The sequence below is a fragment of the Chlorocebus sabaeus genome, chromosome 17 (genome assembly GCF_047675955.1).
Source record: "Chlorocebus sabaeus isolate Y175 chromosome 17, mChlSab1.0.hap1, whole genome shotgun sequence".
NCBI classification, from domain to species: Eukaryota; Metazoa; Chordata; class Mammalia; order Primates; family Cercopithecidae; genus Chlorocebus; species Chlorocebus sabaeus.
This window is the reverse complement of record NC_132920.1, coordinates 70444485-70464308: the sequence shown is the minus strand read 5'-3', so window position 1 is coordinate 70464308 and position 19824 is coordinate 70444485. Positions and strand designations below refer to the sequence as shown.

The following is a 19824-nucleotide window of genomic DNA, read 5'->3' as shown; positions in this document are numbered from 1 at the left end:
TCAGGAAGACAAATTGATACCAAATAGGATTACTCCAAAGAAACCCACACAGGCCAGGTGTGGTGGCTCACGTCCATAATCCCAACACTTTGGGAGGCCAACACAGCTGGATTGAGCCCAGGAGTTTGAGACTAGCCTGGGCAACATGGAAAAACACTGCCTCCACACAAAATACAAAATTAGCCTGGCATGCTGGCAAGTGCTTGTGGTCACAGCAACTAGGGTGACTGAGGTAGGAAGTCCTGAGCCTAGGGAGGTCAAGGCTACAGTGAGCCATGATCACATCACTGCACTCCAGCCTGGGCAACACAGTAAGATCCTGTCTCGGAAAAAAAAAAAAAAAAAAAAAAAAACAGGAAAAAAAAAACCCCCACACAGAGGCAATACATTATCATCAAATTGTCAAAAATTAAAGACAGAGAGGATTTTGCAAGCAGCAAGAAAGAAAGAAGCAACTTGCTAAGTACAGGGGAATCTCTGTATCTTATTAGATTTTTGAACAGAAACCTTGCAGGCTAAAGGGAATAGAATTATATATGCAAAGTGCTGAAAGAAAAAAAAAATTGTCAGCCAAGAATACTATACCCAGCAATCCTGTCCTCTAAAGCTGAAGGGGCGATAAAAGTGTTCTCAGACCAACAAAAGCCAGGGTGCTTTATCACCACTATACCTGCCTTGCAAGCATGCTAAAAGTTATTCTTCAAGTTGAAATGAAAAGATGCTAAACAACAACATACATGTTTTTTGTTTTTTATACCAAAAAAAGTATAAAACTTGTTAGTAAAGTTAAATATACAGGCAAAATAAAAAGAATATTTTATTACTATAACAGTGAAGTTAATTATAATCCTAGTATAAAACCTAAAAGACAAAAGTACTAAAAACAACTCTAAATTATCTTAAATACATAATACAATAGATCTAAATTGTGACTCAATAACATATAATTTGAGGGTAAGGAAGGTAAAAATGAGAGCTCCCACATGGAAAGAAGTTAAGCTGTTATCAGCTTAACACGGATAATTATAAGATATTTGATACAAGTCTTCTGGTAACTACAAAAAAAAAAACACTTATAGAAGTTACACAAAGAATCATAGCATTATAAAAAAGCAACAAGACAACAGGAGAGAAAAAGGACAAAATAACTACAAAACAAACAGAAAACAGTTAACAAAACAGCAACAGTAAATTCTTGTCAATAATTACTTTAAATGTAAATGGACTAAACTCTCCAATAAAAAGATACAGTAGCTAAATAAATTTTAAAAAAAAATCCAACTATACACTGTCTACAAGAAACTAATTTTAGATTCAAGGACACACATAGGCTGAAAGTGAAGGAATAGAAAAGAATAGTCCATGCAAATGGTACCCAAAAAAGTGGCTATATTTACATCAAAGTACACTGTAAGTCAAAAACTGTCTCTAGAGACAAAAAAGGTCATTACACAATGACAAAAGGATCAATTCAACAAGAAGATGTAACAATTGTAAACAAATACACACCCAACATCAGAGCACCCAAGTATATAAAGCAATTACTGACAGAACTGAAAGAAGAAACTGATAGCAATACCATAAAAGTAGAAGACTTCAGTACCTCATTTTCAATAATAGATAGGACATCCAGACAAAAAAATTAATAAAGAAACAGGGGGCTTGAACAACACTACACACCAAATAAATTTGACAAGCCTATACAGAACTTTCTACTCAACAGAAGAATATACGTTCTTTTCAAGTGTACATAAAATATTCTCCAGGACAGATCACATTAGGTCACCAAACAAGTCCTAACAAATTTAAGAAGTCCAAAATAATATCATCAAGTACCTTGTCCAACAACAATGGAATTAAACTAGGTAACAACAAGAACATGGGAAAATTCACAAATACTAAATAACTCACTCTTGAACAACCACTAGGTCAAACAGTAAATCAAAAGAGAATTTTTTAAATATCTCAGGATAAACAAAAACAAAAAGAGAACAAACCAAAACTTACGTGATACAGCAAAAGCAGTAATAGGAAATTTTGTAGTGATAAATGCCTGTATTAAAAAATCTCAAAATAACCTAACTATACACCTCAAGGAGTTAGAATAAGAACAGACTTAACCCAAAGTTAGCAGAAGAAAGGAAGTAAAAAACCATAGATAAATCAAATAAAGCATAGAAAAACGACAGGAAAAAAAAAATCAACAAAACTAAGAATTGGTTGTTGAAAAAATAAAATTGACAAACTCCTAGGCAGACTAAGATAAAGAGAGAGAAGACTCAAAATCAGAAATGAAACAGGAAGCATTACAAAGGATATCTCTGAAACATAAAAAATCACAGGATGGGTGCAGCAGCTCACGCCTGTAATTCCAGCACTTTGGGAGGCCGAGGTTGGGTGGATCATTTGAGGTCAGAAGTTCAAGACCAGCCTGACCAACATGGTGACACCCCATCTCTACTAAAAATACAAAAAATTATTCAGGTGTGGTGGCACATGCCTGTAATCTCAGCTACTCAGGAGGCTAAGGAAAGAATCGCTTGAACCCGGAAGGCAGAGGTTGCAGTGAACCGAGATTGTGCCACTGCACTCCAGCCTAGGTGACAGAGTGAGATTCTGTCTCCAAAAAAAAAAAGGAAAGAAAAGAAATAAAAAAATAAGGAACTACTAATAAACAACTAGGTGCCAATAAATAAACTGAATAACCTAAAGGAAAAAGATAAATTCCTAGGAACATAAAACCTATCAAGACTGAATCAAGAAGAAACAGAATCTCCTGAACAGTCAAATTACAAATACAGATGAAAGAAGCAATCAATAACCTCTTAACAAAGAAAAATCCAGGACTAGATGGCTTCACAGCTGAATCCTACCAAACACTCAAAGAAGAATTAACACCAACCCCTCTTAAAGTTTTCCAAAAAATAGAAGTACAGGGAGTATCTCCAAATTCATAGTATGAAGCCAGTATCACTCTCAGGATAGTACCAAAGCTGGACAAAGACGCCACAAGGAAAGAAAGCTGTAAGCCAACATCTCTGATGAGCACACATGCAAAAATCTTCAGTAAAATACTAGCAAACCAAATTCAACAACACATTAAAAAGATAACACACTTTGACCAAGTAGGATTTTCCCCTGGGATATAAGGTTGGCTTAAAATACACAAATCAATCAAGGTGATTACCCCTCATTAACAGAATGAATGACACAAGCCACATGATCATCTCAATAAATGAACAAAAAAGCATTTGACAAAAGTTCGACATCTTTTCATAATAAAAACTTTCAACAGAACTATAGAAGGAAACTTCCTCAACATAATAAAAGCCATTTATGAAAAACCCAAAGCAAACATCATAATCTGTGGGGGAGAAACTGAAAGCTTTTCTTCCAAGATCTGGTACGAGAAAAGGATATCTACTCTCACCACTTCTATTGAACACAGAATCGGAAATATTAGCAAGACCAATCAGACAAAAGATATAAACAGCATCCAAATCAGAAAGGAAAAGGTAAAATTATCCTTATTTGCAGAAGACATAATCCTTTATGTAGAAAATACTAATGACTCCATTAAAATAAATAAATAAATATATATATATTAGGCCAGGTGCGGGTCCTAGCATTTTGGGAGGACGAGGCAGGTGGATCGCCGGAGGTCAAGAGTTTGAGACCAGCCTGGCAAACGTGGTGAAACCCTGTCTCTACTAAAAACACAAAAATTGGCCAGGCATGGTGGCAGACGCCCATAATCCCAGCTACTTAGGAGGCTGAGGCAGGAGAATCGTTTGAACCCAGGAGGCAGAGGTTGCAGTGAGCAGAGATCGCACCCATGCACTCCAGCCTGGGCAACAAGAGTCAAACTCCGTCTCAAAAAAAAAAAAAAAAAGAGCTAATAAATGAATTCAGTAAAGTAGAATACAAAATCAACATACAAAAATCAGCTGCATTTATTTATACCAATAGTGATCGATCTGAAAAACACAATAAAAAGAATAAAATACAGTCAGGCTGTGCATAATGACTTTTCAATCAATGATAGACCACATTTACAGTGATAGTTCCATGAAATTATTATGGAAATAAAAAATTCCTATTGCCTAGAGACACTGTAATTATTGTGACATGGTAGCACAACATATTACTAACATGTCTGTGGTAATGTTGGTGTAAATAAACCTACTACACTGCCAGTCGAATAAAAGTACAGCACATACAATTATGTCCTTGATAATAAATGACTATGGTACTGGTTTATGTATTTACTATACTTTTTACCGTTAATTTAGAATGTACTCCTTCTACTTATTAAAAAAAGTTAACTGTGAAACAGCCTCAGGTAGGCCCTTCAGGAGGTATTCCAGAAGATGGCATTATTACTATAGGAAATGACAGCTCCATGTGTGTTACTGCCCTTGAAGACCTTCCATGGGGTAAGATGTGAAGGTGAAAGAGGGATACTGAAAATCCTGAACCTGTGGAGTCCTAGGCTAATATGGGTGTTTGTATCTTAGTTTTGAACAAAAAAGCTTAAAAAGTAAAAAAGCAATAATAATAATAACAAAAACTTACAGAATAAGGATATAAAGAAAATTGTTGTATAGCTGTACAATGTGTCTTAAACTATTACAAGAGTCAAGAAGTTTAAAAAATTTTTTAAGTTTTTAAATAAAGTTACAGTAAGCTAATCAATAAATTTTAATATAAATTTATTCTAGCCTAAGTGTACAGTGTTTACAAAGCCTACAGTAACGTCTTACGCCTTCACATTCAGTCACTATTCACTCACTGACTTACCCAGAGCAACTGACAATTCTGCAAGCTCCATTCATGGTAAGTGCCCTGTATGTGTGTACCGTTTTTAATCTTTTTTTTTTTTTTTTTTTTTTGAGATGGAGTCTCGCTCTGTCGCCCAGGCTGGAGTGCAGTGGCACAATCTCGGCTCACTGCAACCTCCACCTCCCGGGTTCAAGCAATTCTCCTACCTCAGCCTCCCGAGTAGCTGGGACAATGGGTGCATGCCACCGTGCCCAGCTAATTTTTGTATTTTTAGTAGAGATGGGGTTTCACCATGTTGGCCAGGATGGTCTCTATCTCTTGACCTCATGATCCGCCCACCTCAGCATCCCAAAGTGCTGGGATTACAGGTGTGAGCCACCGCACCCAGACCGTTTTTTACCTTTTATAGCAATTTGTACTGTACCTTTTCCAGGTTTAATTGTTTTGCTATATAAACACCATGTGCTACAATTGCCTACAGTATTCAGTACAGTAACATGTTGTACAGGTTTGTCGCCTAGGAGCAATAGGCTATACCATGACAGCCAAGATGCAGAGACAGCTAGTTTGTGTAGGTACACTCTGAGTTTCCCACGATGATGAAATCACCTAATGACTCATCTCTCAGAATCTACCCCATCGTTAAGTAATGAATGACTGAAGTTAGGAATAAACCTAACCAGGGAATGAAAGATCTGTACCCTGAAAACTATAAAACACTGATTTAAAAAAAAAAAATTGAAGACAAATGGAAAGATACCTTGTGTTCATGAATTGGAAGAATTACATTGTTAAAATGTCCATGCTACCTAAAACAATATACAAACAAATGCAATTCCAATGATATTTTTCACAGAAATAGAAAAAAACTGTAAAATCTGTATGAAACCACAAAAGGCCCCAAGTAGTCAAAACAATCTTAAGAAAGAAAAATAAGGTAGGAGGCATCACACTTCTTGATTTCAAATCATATTACAGGATGGGTGCAGTGGCTCACACCTGTAATCCCAACACTGGGAAACTGAGCCAGGAGGATTACTTGTGCCCAGGAGCTTGAGACCAGCCTGGGCAAAACAGACCTGTCTCTACAAAAAATTTCAAAATTAACCAGGCATGCTGGCACACACCTGCAGTCGCAGGCTCAGGTGGGAGGAACTTGAGTCAGGGAAGTCAAGGCTACAATGAGCCATGATCGTGCTACTGTATTCTAGCATGGGCAACAGAGCAACAGCCTGCCTCAAAAGAAAAAAAAAAGTATTATAAAGCTAGAGTAATCAAAACAATATGGTATGGGCATAAAAATAGACACAGACTAATGAAACCACATAGAAAGCCAGAAATAAATCCAAGCACATATGGTCAAGTAATTCCTGACAAGCCTGCCAAGAAGACACAATGGCGGAAGTACAGTCTCTTCAATAAACGGGGTTGGGAAAACTAAATATCTAATGCAAAAGAATGAAACTGGACCCTTATACCACACACACACACACACCCCTCCTTAGAAGAAAATACAGTGAAAACCTCCTTCATACTGATTGACAACGATTTTGAGCTATCACAAAAAAAGCTCAAGCCACAAAAGCAAAAATAAGTGGGACTACATCAAACTAAAAATCTTCTGCAATGCAAAGGAAACAATCAACAAAATGAAAAGGCAGCCTACAGATTGGGACAAAATATTTGCAAACCGTATCTCTGTTAAGAAGTTAATATCTAAAAAAATTTTAAAAACTTATTAGCAAAAAACGAAACCAAAAAAACATTTTTTAAAAAACAGGCAAAGGACCTGAATAGACATTTTTCCAAAGAAGGTATAAAAATGGCCAACACGGCCGGGCGCGGTGGCTCACGCCTGTAATCCCAGCACTTTGGAGGCTGAGGCAGATGGATCACGAGGTCAGGAGATCGAGACCATCCTGGCGAACACGGTGAAACCCCATCTCTACTAAAAATACAAAAAAATTAGCCGGGCGTGGTGGCGGGCACCTATAGTCCCAACTGCTCGGGAGGCTGAGGCAGGAGAACGGCGTAAGCCCAGGAGGTGGAGGTTGCAATGAGCCAAGATCGCGCCACTGCACTCCAGCCTGGGTGACAGAGTGAGACTCCGTCTCAAAAATAAATATAAATAAATAAATAAATGTTTAACATGTGTTACATTAACAATGTTAGGTTTCAGATGTCTATTTTCAAGCTTTTTTAAATGGCAAAATAGTTTGCTTTTGAAAATAACTATTTAGTTTGCTTTTCACAAAGGTAACAGTAAAAGGCCTTTACTGCTATGTTACTTAAGAGATCATGCTCTCAACAGCTTTCAGGCTGACTTTCAACATAGATCAATTTTGCCTATCATTCCTTTTAGCTAAAAAAAAAAAAAAAAAGTTAATGAGGATAATATAAAAGTTTTATTTAGGATTACTAATTTAAGATTAACATCCTTTATTACTGAAATAATAAATCACATTCATGAAAAGAGAAAGAATGGACACAAATGAATATATTCAGAGATGATGTTTATTCATTTTGTTAAATCAAGCTCAAATGTTCCATGCTTATGTGATGAAAATATGGCAAAATCTCATGAATCCAAATTCCAGTACATCATAATTGGAATAAAGTTACTCTAATAGTATAAAAACTAATTTATAACAAGAGAAACCATTAATGTCAAAAGCAGCTGATAAACAAAAACTATTGCTAAAATCAAAGAAAAACCCAGAATAAGGAAAGACAAACATATGTGGCAAAATACAAAACAGCTATATTCTTAATCCTAAATTTTATTCTAACATCATTCTAATGACTAATGATTAAATTCCAGAAACTATATTAAACACTGGTTTGTTTGACATATCCTGGGGCTATACATTAGCAACTCATTTATTCTACTTCCTCTTTTATTTGTGAATTCTAGATCCCATTATTATTTGACCATATATTCATGCCAAAAATCTAACAATACATGTAACACAAAATAATTCAGAAAATGGTGCGGGCATCTTAATTTGGATTAATAGAGAGCGCCATCTGGTGGTACAATGAAAGTTTAATATATTTTTTCATTTGTTTAAAGGCATGTATTAAATACAAATACGGTTATGCAATTCTCAAAAATCGTAATTATGCAAATATTTTCAGTGTTCAGAAAAGCAGAGAGAAAATTTGCCAACAAAACAACCAAAAATATGAACCCACTTTACCTCTTTAACCTCTATATAACACGATGGTTTACCAACAGCAGCTAGATAAAATATGCCAGTTTACTATGGTATGTCTGTTTCACATGAACCAATGACAAGTTCAAAAAATGTATTATTAACAAACACGATCTTCACTAAAAACAAGAAGTTAGTTGACTGGTTTTAACTTAAGATAAAAATCTAGTTGGAGGAAAGGACTTATTTTTACTCTAAGACTTCATTTTTTTGTTTCTCTTGTATCATATAAAACCAGAGCAATAAACCCCAACAATAAATGTTTCTCTAAAAAAATCAAAATTGGATCCACCAACTTCATTGTCAAAAATCCTGATATATCATGAGGCCAAAATATGAACAGAATGATGAAGTTTGGTACCTCTCTTTCCCTTTTGGTGTTTCTAATTATCCCATTATCCAAGACTTTCTTCTCTTCCTAACCACCAAGTGCTGTCATTCTGCCCCATTCAAGCCTTCATTTCTTGGTAGAAATGCCAAACTGTCATACTTTACACAATCATAATGGACTCTGAGTTCATGAAGTAGTTACCCACTAAAGGCAGTGTAACAGCTCTTCTACAAACAACAACCTAGGTTTGCTTTATCAATCAGACGCTTACGGCTATGGAACTGTAGACAAATTTTATAGGCTTCTCTAAAACCTCAGTTTCCACACTAAAAAAATACTGAAAGTTGATCTATACCTTGTAGGGTCAGGGCCTTTGAAATTAAAGGGCGTGAAATACATAAGTACCTGGGCACAAAGAACGCTATACCTGTCACTCCCCTCCCTTTTACTGACAAGGCCATTCTGCCACTCCTTAAACACTTTAAGTAATAGAATGTTTCCTACTCGCTGTCTACTCCAACTATGTGCAGTTACGTTTGTTAGAAAATTCTCTCAAACTGGCAAGAAAATGCCAAGAGTTCAATGAAAAGATCATAATGGCCCTGGCGTGGCGGCTCACACCTATAATCCCAACAGTTTGGGTGGCCGAGGCAGAGGGATCGCCTGAGGTCAGGAGTTTGAGACCAGTCTGGCCAACATGATGAAACCCCACCTCTACTAAAACTACAAAAAAATCAGCCGGGCATGGTGGCGGGCACCTGTAATCCCAGCTACTTGGGAAGCTGAGGCAGGAGAATCGCTTGAACCCAGGAGGTGGAAGTTGCAGTGACCCAAGATCATACCACTTCACTCCAGTCTGGGCAACAGAGCAAGACTCTGTCTGAAAAAAAAAAAAAAAAAAAGGAAAAAAAATCATAATGAACTGAAATACTTGTAGAAAATTTCATTCAAAAAACATTTCATAAATGCAGTATAACTTTGAACTGGGCCTGGAAAGATGGATGAGATTTGGAGGATGGGAAAAGACTCAGAAGCTTAATTGTTCATTCACTCATTCATTGACTCACTGTCATCAAAAACGTGGCTAATGCTTACTGTGTGCCAAGAACTTTCTAGGTACTGGGTATCCTGAGGGAAATAAAACAGATGAGAGTCTGCCATCATGAACTACATATCGCAAGAGAGCAAGAGAGAGACAAGTTAGATGTTTGTCTTTGGATGCCTGCCGGTTCAATTAATAGCACCTTTCAGTTTGAAGGGGAAAAATTAACCAAAACAATCAATGTCTCTGTATATTAGAACTGTTGCTTAAAAGTCTTGACATAAGGAGAAGCAGAAACTGATAGCTAAAATGATACTCTGAATTAGCTGCAGAGTCTAACTACTTTCTTGTCTTTCAAGCTCACAAATAATGGATATGGTTGACTAATCCCACTTAATGTCTTTGATATCAGTAACAATGAAAATTGCCATATCAAGATTTTTAACAAATACAATTGTGGAACATATTAGCCTTGTTTGCATTTTAGCAGGAAGAATAAACTCAAAAGACTAAGGCAAATTCTGTACCAGTTTGACAACAGCAAACTATAATTACGAAAACAGATGTTTTCACCATTCTATGAAATGGAATGAGACGTTATTTGAAACATGGACAATTTAAATAACTTGCTGCAGAATATAACCAAACGTTTTGACTTGAAAAAAATCTGTAATATTAGCAGTCAGCAAAGTAACATCAAATTCACACATGAAGAGCACAGCACATCACAGGAGATTTCCTCTATAAGTTGATTCAGACTTCAGAGAATCAGGAGGAGTAATGGATTAACTTGTTTTGTATCATTCACTTAGCAGTATCAAGCTTTCGCTGCAACAGAAGAGTACTAGTAACATCAATAGTTTTCATTTTCCCCTATATTTTGTTAGTAGCTCTAAAAATCACATGAGGACAGATGCTATAAATAAATTTAAATATAACTATTCTCTTCAATGAGCCCAGGAAAAATCTAAGTTTCAATAAAAAGAAACAAGGGGTTTAAAAGTAATTTTCTTTTCATAACTTTTTTCTATTAAAATACTATATTGAGTTCTGTTTTCTAACCAAAATATGAAGGAACATACATTGAAATTTGCCCAATCGACTAAAGCAACTTTAAATCCAAACAAAATATATAACACATTCCTGAAAAAACTGGAAATCAAGATATGGAAAACAAACTAGGTGAGAGCCTTACAACGAACTCAGCTTACTGTCCAGGGAAAGTGTCCAGGCCATGGCAAAGGGAAGATAAATCCAGGGGCAGCCAAGTGGCCTCCCTAATTCCAGGAAATGGATCTGGGAGTTCACAAAGACTAAGGTGGCTGAATTTCACAAGGCAGCATGCAAGAGGAGAGAGATGCACAGAGAGAAAACTCCTTAAATATGCAAAAGGTCATCACTTGAGTATTCAATTGAGTACTGATTGGCGCACATGTGTGAAGAAACTACAGAAGGTAGGGAAAATCCCACCCAAAACAATTAGAGGAAACTAACTTGAAAACTTTATTATTAATGGATCATCAGATGTGGTATTTGGAAGAATTTTTGCCTCACTAATGGAAAAATTAATTCCATAAAGTCCTGTAGTCTCACCTAGTAAAGCTTAAAAGCAAGATCTGAAAAAGTCAGGCTATTTCCAAGTAACTTAACTGCATCCAAGAAAAAAGATGATAAATATTTATAAAAATACAAAAATATCAGGAACCGATAAACAAAATTCACCATATCTAGCATTCAATTGAAAAAGGCTGGCTGAGCACAGTGGCTCACACCTGTAATCCCAGCACTTTCAGAGGCCAAGTCAGGCGGATCACTTGAGGTCAATTCAAGACCAATCTGGGCCAACATACAAACCCTGTCTCTACTAAAAATACAAAACTTAGTTGAGCATGGTGGCAGGCATCTGTAATCCCAGCTCCCTGGGAGGCTGAAGCAGGAGAATCACTTGAGCCTGGGAGGCAGAGGTTGCAGCGAGCCAAGATCGTGTCACTGAACTCCAGCCTGGGTGACAGAGGGTAACTCTGTCTCCAAAAAAAACAGTCATGAAAAAAGGAAAACATAATCTATAAAAAGGAGGAAAGTCAATCAATTGAAACAAACCCTCAAATTACACTGATGATTGAATTAGCAGGCAAGGCACAAAATCCATTATCACTGACTTCTATATGTTCAAGAAGCTGTAAGAAAGACTGAACATGTGGCCAGGCACAGTGGCTCATGCGTGTAATCCCAGTACTCTGGGAGGCCAAAGCAGGTGAACTGCTTGCACTCAGGATTTCGAGACCAGCCTGAGCAACAGGGCCGAGACCTGTCTCTATAACAAATACAAAAATTAACCAGGTGTGGTGGTGTGCACCTGTAGTCCCAGTTATTCGGGAGGCTGAGGTGGGAGGATGGCTTGAGCCTAGGAGGTTGCAGTGAGCTGAGATCACACCACTCAACTCCAGCCTGGGCAATAGAGCCAGACTCTGCCTCAAAAAAGAAAAAAGAAGAAGAAGAAAGAAAGGTTAAACATGTGAAGAGGCATGAAGTGCATGTGTGTGTGGACACAAAACACCCAAATCAAACTTCTATAAGATGCAAACTATAATGACTGGGATAAGAACTACACTGGACAGAATTAAGAGATGAGACAATCAAGAAGAAAATGTTAAAAGAATGTGAAGACAAAGCAATAGCAACTATCTAAAATGAAACAAAGAATAAACAGACCCCCCTTCAGAAAAATAAAAATAAAAAAGCATATAACTGAGCTGTGCAGCAATTTCAGCAACCTAATTAACTTTTACTTGGAATACCCAAATTAAGCGGGGGTGGCAAAAAAAGTAAAATAATTGCAGAATTTTTTCCAAATGCATTGAAAACTATAAACCCATAGAACCAAGAACCTCAAAGGAACACCAAAGGCAGGTGAATCACTTGAGGCTAGGAGTTTGAGACCGGCCTGGCCAATGTGGTAAAACTCCGTCTCTACTAAAAACACCACTCCCTCCAATCCCAGGTGGCACAGCTCACAAAAAAAAAAAAAAAAAAAAAAAAAAAAAAAAAACACATGAGGAAAGCTACCAAAAGACAATTCATAATCAAACTGATTAAAACTAAGGATAAACAGAAAAATATCTTAAAAGAAGCTGGGGAAAAAGGCATTACGGACAAAGGAACACATAATGATGACAGATTTCTCACAAAATCAATGGAAACTCACAAACAGCAAAACATCTTAAAAGTACTGAAAGTCAAATACTGTCAACCTAGAACTTTTTGCCATACTAAAACATATTTTGAAAACTAAGGTGAAATAAAGGTCAGGAAAGTAATCAATGAAGTAGGAGGAGGCAGAGCAAGAAGACCAAACAGAACCAATAATCATCTCCCCTGCAGGAACACCAAATTGAACAACTATCCACACAAGAAATCACCTTCATAAGAACCAAAGTATCTGGTTTTAATATCATATTGAGAAAAGGGGCACTGGTTAGGAAAGACAGTTTTGAATTGCCTACACCACCCGCCTCAACCCCCTGGGCAGCAGCTGCATGGCACGGAGAGAGAATCTGTGTGCTTGGGGAAGGGAGAGCACAGTGATTGTGGGACTCTGCATTGAAACTCAGTCCTGCCAGTCATGGTGGGAAGCCACACAGGGCAGAAATCAGCTGGGGGCCAAGGAAGGAACTATTATACCAGCCCTAACCAGAGGAAAATCATCCAACCCAGCAGTAAGAACCTGAGTTCTGGCTAGGCCCACCAGTGCATGCTAAAGCACTCTGGGGTCTTAAATAAACTTGAAAGGCAGTCTTGGCCACAAGGACTGCAATTCCTAGGCAAGTCCTGGTGTTGTGCTGGGCTTGGAGCCAGTGGACTTGGGGTGCACGTGACCTAGAAAGACACCAGATCAGGCATGGTGGCTCACGCCTGTGATCCAGAGCCGGGTGGATCACTTGAGCTCAGGAGTTCGAGACCAGCCTGGGCAACATGGCAAAACCTGTCTCTATCAAAAACACAAAAAAATTAGCCAGGCATGATGGTGTGTGCCTGTAGTCCCAGCTACTAGGGAGGCTGAGGTAGGAGGATTGCTTGAGCCTAGGAGGTGGAGGATGCAGTGAGCTGAGACACCAGCTGGGGCAGCCAAGAGAGTGCTTGCATCACCACTCCCCCAATCCCAGGTGTACAGCTCACAGCTCTAGGAGAGACCCCTTCCTTCTGCGTGAGGAGAGAAGAGGGGAGGGTAAACAGGACTTTGTCTTGCAACTTGGATACCAACTTATCCTCAAGAGAATGGAGCACCAGGCAGAGTCCTGAGGCCCCCATTCCAGGACCTAGCTCCCCGATCACAATTCTAGACACACCCTGGGCCAGAAGGGAACCCACTACCTTGAAGGGAAGGACACAGTTCTGGCAGGATCCCTTACCTGCTGACTAAAGAGCCCTTGGGTCTTGAATAAATACCAGCAGGTAATACTTGCTGGTACTTGCTAGTAGCCAGGTAGAACTTGCTGCAGGTCTTGGGTAAGACCTAGTGCCATGCAGACTTCAGGCATGACCCAGCATGTTCACAGCTGTGCTGGCTATGGGGATAGACTCCTTCTCTATTAGGTCATTCTTGTGTTACTATAAATGAATACGTGAGGCTGGGTAATTTACAAAGAAAAGAGGTTTAGGCCAGGTGCCGTGGCTCACGCCTGTAATCCCAGCAATTTGGGAGGCCAGGGTGGGTGGATCACTTGAGGCCAGGTGTTTGAGACCGGCCTAGCCAATATGGTGAAACTCAGTCTCTACTAAAAACACAAAAATTAGCCAGGCATGGTGATACATACCTGTTAATCACAGCTACTCTGGAGGCTGAGGCACAAGAATTGCTTGAACCTGGGAGGTGGAGGTTGCAGTGAACCGAGATCACGCCACTACACTCCAGCCTGGGTGACAGTGAGACCGTCTCAAAAAAGAAGAGAGGTTTAATGGGTTCACTGTTCTGCAGGCTGTACAATTATGGCACCAGCATGTGCTTGGCTTCTGGGGAAGTCTCAGGGAGCTTTTACTCATGATAGAAGGTGAAGCAGGTGCTTGCAGGCCGTATGGCAAAAGGAGGAGCAAGGGGCAGAGGGAGGTGCCACACACTTTTAAATAATCATATCTCATGAGAACTTACTCACTATCTCAAAAACAGCACGAAGCTACGAGGAATCCATTCCTGTGACCCACAAACCTCCCACCAGGCCCCACCTCCAACATTGGGGATTACAACATCTCAACCCGAGACTTGGGTGTGACAAATATCCAAACCATATCACCTTCTGCTTGAGGAAAGGAAACGGAATAATAAAGGGGACTTTGTCTTACAGCTTGTTTGCCAGCTAAGTCACAGTGGGGTGGAGCACCAAGCAGACTCCTAGGATCCCAAATTCCAAGCCTTGGCTCCTGGATGGCATTTCTGGGCCCACCCTGGGCCAAAGAGGAGCCCAGTGACCTGAAGGGAGAGACCCAGGCCAGGCAACATTTGCTACAAACTCACTGAAGAGCCCTCGGGTCTTAAATTAACATCAGCAGTGGTGAGGCAGCACTCACCACAGGCCTTGGGCGGTGGTGGTCACAAGGAAAGACTCCTACTTGAAGAAAGGAGAGGAAGAACAGAAAGAACTTTGTCTTGCAGCTCAGATGTCAGCTCAGCCACAGCAGAACACAGCATTAAGCAGATTCCTGAGATTCCTGACTCCAGGCCCTGGTTCTCAGACATTTCTGGACCCACCTTGGGCCAGTGGGGAGCTCGCTGTCCTGAAGGGAAGATAAAAGCCAGGCTGGATTCACTACCTGCTGACTGAAGAGCTCTTGGGCCTTGAGTGAACATCAGTGGTAGCCAGGCAGTGGTCACCACAGGTCCTGGGTAAGACTCAGTGCTATGCTGGTTTCAAGTCTAATCCAGCACAGTCCCAGTGGTGGTGGTCACATGGGTACTTGTTTCACCCCTCCCTCAGCCACAGGAGACTCTGCACGGAGAGAGAAACTCCATTTGTTTGGAGGAAAGTAAGGGAAGAAAACAAGAGTCTCTGTCTGGTAATCCAGGGGATTCTCTCAGATCTCACCTAAAACCACCAAAGCAGTACCTCTACTGGTCTGCAAGAGTCTGTGTTCCCCCTAATGCAGATACAGCTGTAGTGAACAAAGACTTAGATCAGGACACTCAATTCCTTTGTATAGCTGGACAACCTTCCCAAGAAGGATTAGGACAAACAAGCCTAGACAGCAAAGACCACAATAAATATCTAATTCTTCAATGCCCAGACATCAACAAACATCCACAAGCATCAAGACCATCCAAGAAAACATGACTTCCCCAAATGAACTAAATAAGGCACAAATGATCAATCCCAGAGTGTCAGAGATATGTGACCTTCCAGGCAGAGAATTCTAAACAGCTGTTTTGACGCAGCTCAACAAAATTCAACATGACACTGGGAAGGAATTCAGAATTCTATCGGATCAATTTAACAAGAGATTGAAATAACTTAAAAATCAAGAAGAAATTCTGAACCTGAAAAATTCAACTGACATACTGAAGAATGCATCAGAGTCTCTCAACAGAATTGATCAAGCAGAAGAAATAATTCGTAAGCTTGAAGCAGGCTATTTCAAAATACAGTCAGAAGAGACAAAAGAATAAAAGGATAAAAAAGAATGAAGCATGCCTACGAAATCTAGAAAACAGTGCTAAAATGGCAAATCTAATAGTCAGTGGCCTAACAAGGAGGTAGAGAGATAGGGTAGAAGGCTGATTCAAAGGGATGATAACAGAGAATTTTCCAAACCTAGACAAAAATATCACAGTTCAAAAGTACAGAGAGGTTACAGATTTAACCAAAATCAGACTACCTCAAGGCATTTAATTACCAAATTTTTGAATGTCAAAGATAAAAGATCTTAAATGAAGATAAAAGAAACAAATAACATACAAAGGAGCTCTAATACATCTGGTAGCAGATGTCTCAGAGGAAACCTTACAGGCCAGGAGAAAGTTTAAAGTGCTGGAGGAAAAAACTTTTATCCTAGAATAGTATATCAAGGGAAAATATCCTTCAAGTGAAGGAGAAATAGACATTGCCAGGCAAACAAAAGCTAAGAGATTTCATCAACACCAGACACGTTCTATAAGAAATGCTGAAGGAAGTTCTTCAATATGAAAGAAAAGGATGTTAACGAGCAATAAGAAATCATCTTAAAGTAAAAAGCTCACTGGTAATAGTAAGCACATTAAAAAAAAAACAGAATATTGCAGCACTGTAATTGTGGTGTATAAACTGCTCATATCTTTAGCAGAAAGGCCAAGAGATGAACCTATCAAAAAATTACTACATCTTTTCAAGACACAGACAATGCAATAAGATAGAAATAACCAAAAGTTTAAAAGTGGAAGGGATGAACTTAAAGTGTAGAGGTTTTATTAGTTTTCTCTTTGCTTGTTTTTGCAATTAATATTAAGTTGTCATCAGTTTAAAATAATGGATTATGTTATTTGCAAGCCTTATGGTAACATCAAGACCAAAAAACCTACACAAGATACATAAAAAATAAAAAGCAATGAATTAAAACATACCACCAGAGAAAATCATCTTCATGAAAAGACAAGAAGCTGCCGGGCGTGATGGCTCACGCCTATAATCCCAGCACTTGGGGAGGTCAAGGCAGGCAAATCACAAGGTCAGGAGTTCGAGACCAGCCTGGCCAACATGGTGAAACCCCGTCTCTACTAAAAATACAAAAAACTTAGCTGGGCGTGGTGGCGGGCACCTGTAATCCCAGCTACTCGAGAGGCTGATGCAGGAGAACTGCTTGAACCCAGGAGGCGGAGGTTGCAGTGAGCCGAGATCGCGCCACTGCACTCCAGCCCCAGCAACAGTGTGAAACTCTGTCTCAAACGGAAAAAAAAAAAAAGGAAAAAACGAAGAGAAGACCACAAAACAACCAGAAAACAAATAACAAATTGGTAGTATTAAGTCCTTACATATCAATAACATTGAATGTAAATGAATTAAACTCTCCAATCAAAAGACAAACAGTGGCTAAATGGATAAAAAAGCAACATCCAATGATCTATTGCCTACGAGAAACACACTTCACCTATAATAACACACAAAGACTGAAAATAAAGGGAGGGAAGAAGATAGTGCATGCAAACAGAAATCAAAAAAGAGCAGGAGTAGCTTATATGGGACAAAACAGATTTCAAGAGAAAAACTACAGAGATAAAGGTCATTTTATAATGATAAAGGGGTCAACTCAGCAAGATGATGTAACAATTGTAAATATATATGCACCCAACACCGTAAAACCCAAATATATAAAGCAAATATCATTAGAGCTAAAGACAAAGATAAAACCCAAGTTAACAGCTGGAGATTTCAATACCCCACTTTCAGCATTAGACAGATCATCCAGACAGAAAATTAACAAAGAAACATTGGACTTAATCTGAACTATAGACCAAAATGAACCTAAAAGATATCTGCAAAGCATTTCATCCAACAGCTGCAGAATACACATTCTTCTCCTCAGCACATGGATCATTTTCAAGGACAGACTATATGCTGAGTCACAAAACAACTCTTAAAATTCAAAAAAACTGAATTCACATCAAATATCTTCTCTGACCACGATAGAATAAAACTAGAAATCAGTAACAGGAAGAATTATGTATACTATACAAACATGGAAATTAAATAGTATTCTCCTGAACGGCCAAGGGATCAAAAACCTGTAGGATAAGGCAAAAGCAGTACTAACAGAAAAGTTTATAGTAATAAGCGCCTATATTACAAAAGCAGAAGACTTCAAATAAATAACATAATGATGCAGCTTTAAACACTAGCAAAGCAAAGGCAAACCAAGCCCAAAATCAGGAGAAAAGAAATAATAAAGATCAGAGCAGAAATAAAAGAAATTGAAATAAAAAATACAAAAGATCAATGAAACAAAATGCTGTTTTTTTAAAAAGGCTAAGCAAAAGATAAGCCAGACAAAGAAGAAGACACAAATAAATAAAATTAGAGATGAAAAAGGAGACATTACAACCAATACTGCAGAAATTCAAATGATCATTAGAAGCTACTATGAGAAACTGTATGCCAATAAATTGGAAAAGCTAGATTAAATGGATAATTTCCTAGACACATACAATCTACCAAAATTAAACCACAAAGAAATCCAAAATCTAAATAGACTAATAACAAGAAATGTGATTGAAGCTGTAATACAAAGTATCCCAGCAAAGAAAAGTCCAGGACCCAATGGCTTCACTGCTGAATTCTATCAAATTCTATCAAATTCTATCAAACTAATACCAATCCTACTCGAACTATTCTGACAAATAGAGGAGGAGGGAATACTTCCAAACTCATTCTACAAGGCTAGTATCACCCTGATACCAAAACCAGACAAACACGTCAAAGAAAAGGAAGTCAATATCCTGATGAACACTGATGCAAAATTCCTCAACAAAATACTAGCAAACCAAATTAAACAACATATTAAAAAGATCATTTATCATGATCAAGTGGGATTTATCCCAAGGATGCAATGATAGTTCAACATATGCCAAATAACCAATGTGATACATCGTATCAACAGACCGAAGGACAAAAACCAAATAATCATTTCAACTGATACTGAAAAAGATTCTGATAAAATTCAACATCCCTTTATGATAAAAATCCCAAAAAAATGGAGTATGGAAGGAACATATCTCAACACAATAAAAGTCATATATGACACACCCCCAGCTAGTATCACACTGAATGGGGAAAAACTGAAAGCCTTTCCTCGAAGACCTGGAACAAGACAAGGATGCCCACTATCACTACTGTTATTCAACATAACAGTCAAACAATGTCTAGCTAGAGCAATCAGACAAGAGAAAGAAAGGGCATCCAATTTGGAAAGGAAAAAGTCAAAGTATCCTTGTCTGCAGGTAATATGATCTCATATTTGGAAAAAATTAGACTCTACCAAAAAAACTATTAGAATAAACAAATTCAGTAAGGTTGTAGGATACACAATCAATATACAAAAATCAGTAGCATTTCTACTTGTCAAGAGCAAACAATCAGAAAAAGCAATCAAGAAGGTAATTCCATTACAATAGCTACAAATACAGTGAGATAAATCAACTTAAAGAAATGAAAGATCTCCAGAGTGAATAGAATAAAACATTGATGCAAGAAACTGAAAAAGACACAAAAACTGAAATATATTCCATGTTCATGGATTGAAAGATTCAACATTGGATTTTTGTTGTTTTGTTTAAATTATACCTTTGATCCTAAGACAAACCAAGCAGTTAAATAATTTCAAAAAAGTAAACAACAGACATTATCCTCAAGTTATCAAGGCGTCTACAAGGTACCTTTACCCCCAAACCCTATATAGTATACAGTTACACAGGTGAGAACCAAATTCAGGTTTCCAAC

At 38.3% G+C, this 19824-nt stretch overlaps 1 protein-coding gene across 5 annotated transcripts in view; it reads right to left on the bottom strand.

Annotated features, from left to right (window-relative positions):
* Positions 1-19824, bottom strand: part of SMAP1 (small ArfGAP 1) — a 186528-nt gene that overhangs the window by 139591 nt on the left and 27113 nt on the right. The gene's annotated exons all lie outside the window — the stretch shown is intronic.